This window comes from Echinops telfairi, unplaced genomic scaffold (genome assembly GCF_000313985.2).
Source record: "Echinops telfairi isolate 266 unplaced genomic scaffold, ASM31398v2 ScPeMD7_2010;HRSCAF=2546, whole genome shotgun sequence".
Taxonomy (NCBI): domain Eukaryota; kingdom Metazoa; phylum Chordata; class Mammalia; order Afrosoricida; family Tenrecidae; genus Echinops; species Echinops telfairi.
The window spans coordinates 6,370,585-6,376,134 of NW_022105908.1; the positions used below are offsets into that span (position 1 = coordinate 6,370,585).

General features: G+C 44.6%; 2 protein-coding genes across 4 annotated transcripts in view; one reads left to right on the forward strand and one right to left on the reverse strand.

The window, feature by feature from the left end:
• Positions 1-5,550, forward strand: part of DHRS7B (dehydrogenase/reductase 7B) — an 83,748-nt gene that overhangs the window by 71,426 nt on the left and 6,772 nt on the right. The window contains exon 8 of one of the 3 annotated variants that reach the window (XM_045293286.1): positions 4,013-4,053. The exons of 1 other annotated variant lie outside the window; for it this stretch is intronic. The gene's annotated coding sequence lies outside the window, so the exon portion shown is untranslated. Of the gene's footprint in view, positions 1-239; positions 2,640-4,012; positions 4,054-5,550 lie in introns of those variants that run through there. One more of the 3 variants, XM_045293287.1, reaches the window with a different exon arrangement.
• TMEM11 (transmembrane protein 11) overlaps positions 1-5,550 on the reverse strand; it is a 20,112-nt gene that overhangs the window by 2,687 nt on the left and 11,875 nt on the right. The window lies entirely within an intron of this gene.

The following is a 5,550-nucleotide window of genomic DNA, read 5'->3' on the forward strand; positions in this document are numbered from 1 at the left end:
AACGTTAAGGCAGCCCCAAGCTCTTACTCAAAGAAGCCATCATTGGTCCAGGGCAGTGGAAACTGGAATTGTCAGAGGCAAATGTTAAGGACTAAGGGCAGGCTGGGTGATAAGTATGTGCTAAACTAGGGATCAGCAAACTTTGGAAACAGAAGAATAAAAAATATTTGAGAACCATAAATATATTTTAACAAAGCAAAATTATCTGAGTAACAGTTTTATTTTCAACTTTACTTCAGAGTCACATGTTCATACCTAAATAGCCACATATAGCTGACCCCTGTGCTGAACAGACAAGAGGACCGAAAGCTCCCATCAGACTCCTAAAGGGATTTGAGAACTCCGAAGGCCACTTTTTATCAAACCAATACCCATACCCATTGTCTTCAACTAGATTGTGACTCAGAGCCCTGTAAGGCAGAGCTTTACAGAAGCAGATAACCGCATATTTCTCCTGCATAGCAACTGGTGACCGTTCCTTAACAGCTCAACACTTACCCCACTAGGCATCACAAGCACAAATTAAGCTGAGTGCTGGAACAAGTATGCTCGCCATAGATGGGACAAGCAGTCCCTCAAAGATGGGTGTGCCAGCCATCGGGTCTGAATCCATCTACGTTTTCAAAATGGACCGACTACAATTTCCCCTTGGTGTTGATTCACTCACCAGAAAAGAGATGGAAGTCTGTTTCCATCACGCCCAGAAATAATCAGAATGTTGCCCACAACTTTTAGCAAACAAGCAGACAAAGGAGGCAAGGCCTCTGGCTGAGCCACCAGGAACACTGTTCTGTGGTCACATGAGCAATACTGGACACAGGCAGGAGGTGCAGTCTTCCCAGGAGGAGCTCCATTCCTTGGCAGCCTGTGGCCAAGGCACATGGTTCATTATGTTAAATTATGTTAAGTACTCAGGGTCATGGGAATGTGCTAATATGTGGTGTGTCCTGTTTAGTACAGTGGAGGTGCCTGCAGTGTGGCCATCACAGGTGAGCTTTAGGGGGCCACAGAGCCTCTTTGCATAGAGCAATAAAACCCTGTGTCAAAGCTGTGGGGAGCACCTGGCATCTACAGAAGTGGGTGTCTAGTAGAACATTCTTGCCCAAACCCAGACCTGCAGTATCCTGAACATAGTAAAAAGCAGCCCTTAGTCCTGTACGGAAATGACCTTGAAACCCCATCACTTGGAATAAGGACAGCTCCATCTTGAGATGCATTATAGGGCCATCCCATCTCCAGCCACCCCAGTGCTCTGTGGGCCTTACTAGCACTCACCCTTAATCTCCCCCCACCCACCCACCCCATACCCTCTTTTCCCCAACCTATTCCCAGGCAGGACAAGGGACAATGCTCTCTCCTGGGATTTGTCAGGACACGTTTGTGTCCGTGGATCCCAATATACCCAAAAGCAGAAAGCCCCCTCACTCTCACAGTAGGTGCCCAAGGCACCAGCCTGAGTGAACAACAAGGAGCGGCAAGAGACTGCTCAGGCAGTAACTGCTTGATGACAGTCAGATCCGACCAGAGGGCTACCCTCTCAACTGCACAACAGTCTCACTAACACTCCAGCTTACAGCTGCACTTACTCCCCACCCAAAGCCCTAGCCTGCCCCATGTCTGATTGTCCCTCCATCCCTCTTCTTTATGAATATAAACCAAAGACACATAGTGTTAAAACCAAGAGAGAACAAGTTACACAACCCATTTTTCAGGCGCCTCAAGGCAGTTAAGCAGTCTCTGGAGTCAGTCCAGCAGGCAGGCCGCCCCACAAACACTCCAGCCCTTCATTCACAAAGCTGCCTAGAGAAGGACAGCAACTGAGTCTTCCTCTAGGGAAAAAGGACACGGAAGTCTACAGAAGTGGCTGTCCACATCTCACCATGATGTACAGGCCAAGAGGCAGCACAGTCAGAAACCAAGCCAAACTCACTGCCGAGTCGATGCTCTTACAACAACCCTTATAGGAGAAACCCCTGTGAGTTTCCAAGACTGTAACTCAGGAGTAGAAAGCATCATCTTTCTCCCTTGGAGTGGCTGGTGGTTTTGAACTGCTTACCTTGCAGTTAGCAGCCTAACTTGCAACCAGTACGCCACAAAGACTCCCAAAAGGCAGCAGTTTCCATAAAACAAAAATGCACACAGAGTAGGAACACGCTTGTTAACATCAGTCTGACCTGACAGGCAGTACCCACACCTCCCCTCTGCAAATCCAGACCTCTGAAACTGCCCTGGACTCGGTTCTCACCCAGGTACAGGAAGCCTGGGCAATCGGCATCCACTGTGATTTTGTAGCAGACTGTCCTAGTCACATGGAATAGAAGAACTCTGTAAAAAGCTGGTGAGAAGGTTGCCATGAGACGCTTCAAAGCATAGTGATACCTAAAAAATCTGTTTGGTGTTCAAGTCAACTTGAAAAACTTACAGGTCACACATCAAGTCTCGCCACATAAATAAGGGGCGACTCTTTAATCTAAGCACTGCTCTCACTCAAGTGCTTCCGGTAGCACATTAAAACAAGTATGCTAGAGATTATACAGACTTCTCTCCACCACTATGCCGTAAAGGAGGAATCAAAAGGACAATTAAGAAAACAAGGGCAAACAATTGGAGGATGAATAACTTGCAAAAAGGCCCAGTTCAGAGATGAAATCAGTTAGTTTCTAGAAACTAGTGAGAATGAAAATACGACGTACCAAAATAAATATAATCATACAGTATCCTGTACTCTTAACGAATTCAACAACTTGGAAGACATGGGCAAATACTTGGAAACACAATCCCTCCCTAGACTATTCCAGATGGATGTCAAGAACCTCAACAGACCCATAGCAATTGAAGAAATAGACTAGGTTATCAAGGGATTACCAACAAAAAAATCCCCCAGGCCAGATGGCTTCAAAGGAGAATTCTACCAAGCATTCAGGGAAAAACTGACACCAATCCTACACAAACTCTTCCAGAACATAGACAAAGACGGACAACTCTCAAATTCTTTATATGTAGGTAGTATAATTCTGATACCTAAAGCAGGCAAGGATCCCACAAGAATTGAGAACTACAGACCAATATCCCTAATGAACACTGATGCAAAAATCATTAACAAAATATGGGTGAATAGAATACAAAGCATGGGGAAAAAATTCACCATGACCAAGTGGGATTCATACTAGGGATGCAGGGATGGGAAAGACCATTATTATCACTCACCACATTGACGTGAAAAATTATATTGCTAGATGCGGAAAAAGCATTTGACAACTCCAACACCCATTCCTGTTTAAGACACTCAAGAAGATAGGAGGGGTCGCCCAATTCATAACAGTAGCAAAATTAGTTATGAAGTAGCAACAAAAATAATTTTATGGTTGGGCTTCACCACAACATGAACTGTATTAAAGGGTTGTGGCATTAGGAAAGTTGAGAACCACTGCACTAAGGGCATGCAACAGAGCAAGGGGAGCAAACCGATGAAATACCAAAAATACTTTGGGGACAGAGTGGCACCTCATTAAACTTGACTGGAAAACACTCCTCTAAAGGTCAAAAAGCAGATCTGGAGCTAGTTATAGGCTTTTCTTTTTTTTCCCATTGGCTTTCCTTTTATTTTATTGGGGTTTTTGTTGTTTTGTTTGGCTTTGCCTGGGTTTTGCACTTATTAATGTCTCTGCTTATCTGTCTAGATAACATAGGTGAGATAAACAATTTGGAGACAAAAATAATGGGACTTACAGTGCTGGGGGGACATGGGAGAAGGGGATGTGGGAGAAAGGAAGGGGGGTGGGTTAACCAACCAGGGACAAGGGAACAGCAAGTGAACTAAAATCAATGTAAGGAAGGGCGTAGGATGCCTAGTGAGGCTTATTCAAGGGCAATGTAACAGCGAGGAATTACTAAAACTGAATGAAGGCTGAACATGACCGTGGGATAAAAGGAAATAAAGGAAAGAATTAGGAGGCAAAGGACATTTATAGAGGCCTAAATACAGGAATGTACATATGTAAATATATTGCAGATGGACATTGAGCCTTGACGCAAGTACTCCCTCAACACAAGAACACTTTGTTCTAATACTCCGACATTCTGTGATGCTCACCCTCACAACACAATGGTTGAAGACAAAATGTGTGCATAAGCAAATGTGGTGAAGAAAGCTGATGGTGCCCTGCTATCAAATGATACAGTGTCTGAAGTCTTAAAGGTTTGAAGATAAACAAGCGGCCATCTAGCTGAGAAGCAACAAAGTGGAAGAGTGTGGAAGAAACACACCAGCCTGTGTGATCATGAGGTGTCCATGGGATCAGGTACCAGGCATCAAAGACCCAGAACAAAAAATCCTAAATGTAAACAAGGGGGAGCACAGAGCGGAGACCCAAAGCCCATCTGTGGGCAATTGGACATCCCCTTACAGTAGGGTCCCAAGCAGGAGAGGCGCCAGAGTGCAGTATAGCACCGATGGAACATACAACTTTCCTCTAGTTCTTTAATGCTTCCTCCCCACCACTATCATGACCTCAGTTCTACCTTACAAATCAGATTAGACCAGAACATGCACACTGCTACCGCAACACAGGGAATCCAGGATAGATAAACCCCTCAGGGCCAACAATGAGAATAGACTACCAGGAGGATAAGGGCAAGGTGGGGGATAAGAGGGGGAATTGATCACAACAATCAACATATAACCCCCTCTCCAAGGGGGACGAACAACAGAAAAGTGGATGAAGGGTAACAGGACGATATAAGATATGAAAATAATAATGTATAACTTATCAAGGGTTTAGGGAGGGAGTGAAGGCAGGGGAGCAGGAAAAAATGAGCTGATCTCAAGGGCTCAAGTAGAAAGAAAATATTTTGAAAATGATGATGCTAACGTATGTACAAATGTGCTCGAAACGATGGATGTATAGATTGTGATAAGAGATGTAAGAGCCCCCAATAAAAGTATTTTTTTCATGTGTTTTTCTTTTGGACTTTATTTGCGTAAAATATAACCATGGTTCCAAAGAACGTTAGTGACCCCAGCAGTAAACAAACAAACTGTGAGAGCCACTAGAAAGCTAAAGAAGGAAATCACTGCAGAACTGAATCAGGTTGACACTTGATTTGGTGGCTGAAGATAACGAGGCTAAGTCAACATTACCAACATTGGGGGTGGGGGGGTGGATTAAAGGGGCTAAGGTAGCAAAAAGTGTGAGATCATTAAGGAGGAAACAAAGAACCCAGACCATCAAAGAGGGTGAAGCGTTCCTGTTCATTTGGATACATCAGAACCCGCTTGATGGTGACAGCACATCTGAGGCAGTGTTATTCGTGAAGGCTAAAAGTCTCCACAGTGATTTACAGTCCTGGAAATATGAACTTATAACTTTGGGGCCTCAGATCCAACTAGTGTCATGTGGAAGATCACATGACACTACACATATAAAACCACCATGACATACAACACAAAGCCCTGTGCCAGTCAGGAATGTGTTCTGCTATGATAAAACCGAAGACACCCAGACCAGTCCCGGAAGGTCAAGAGGGAGGCACCCTGGGAGAAGGGGCTGA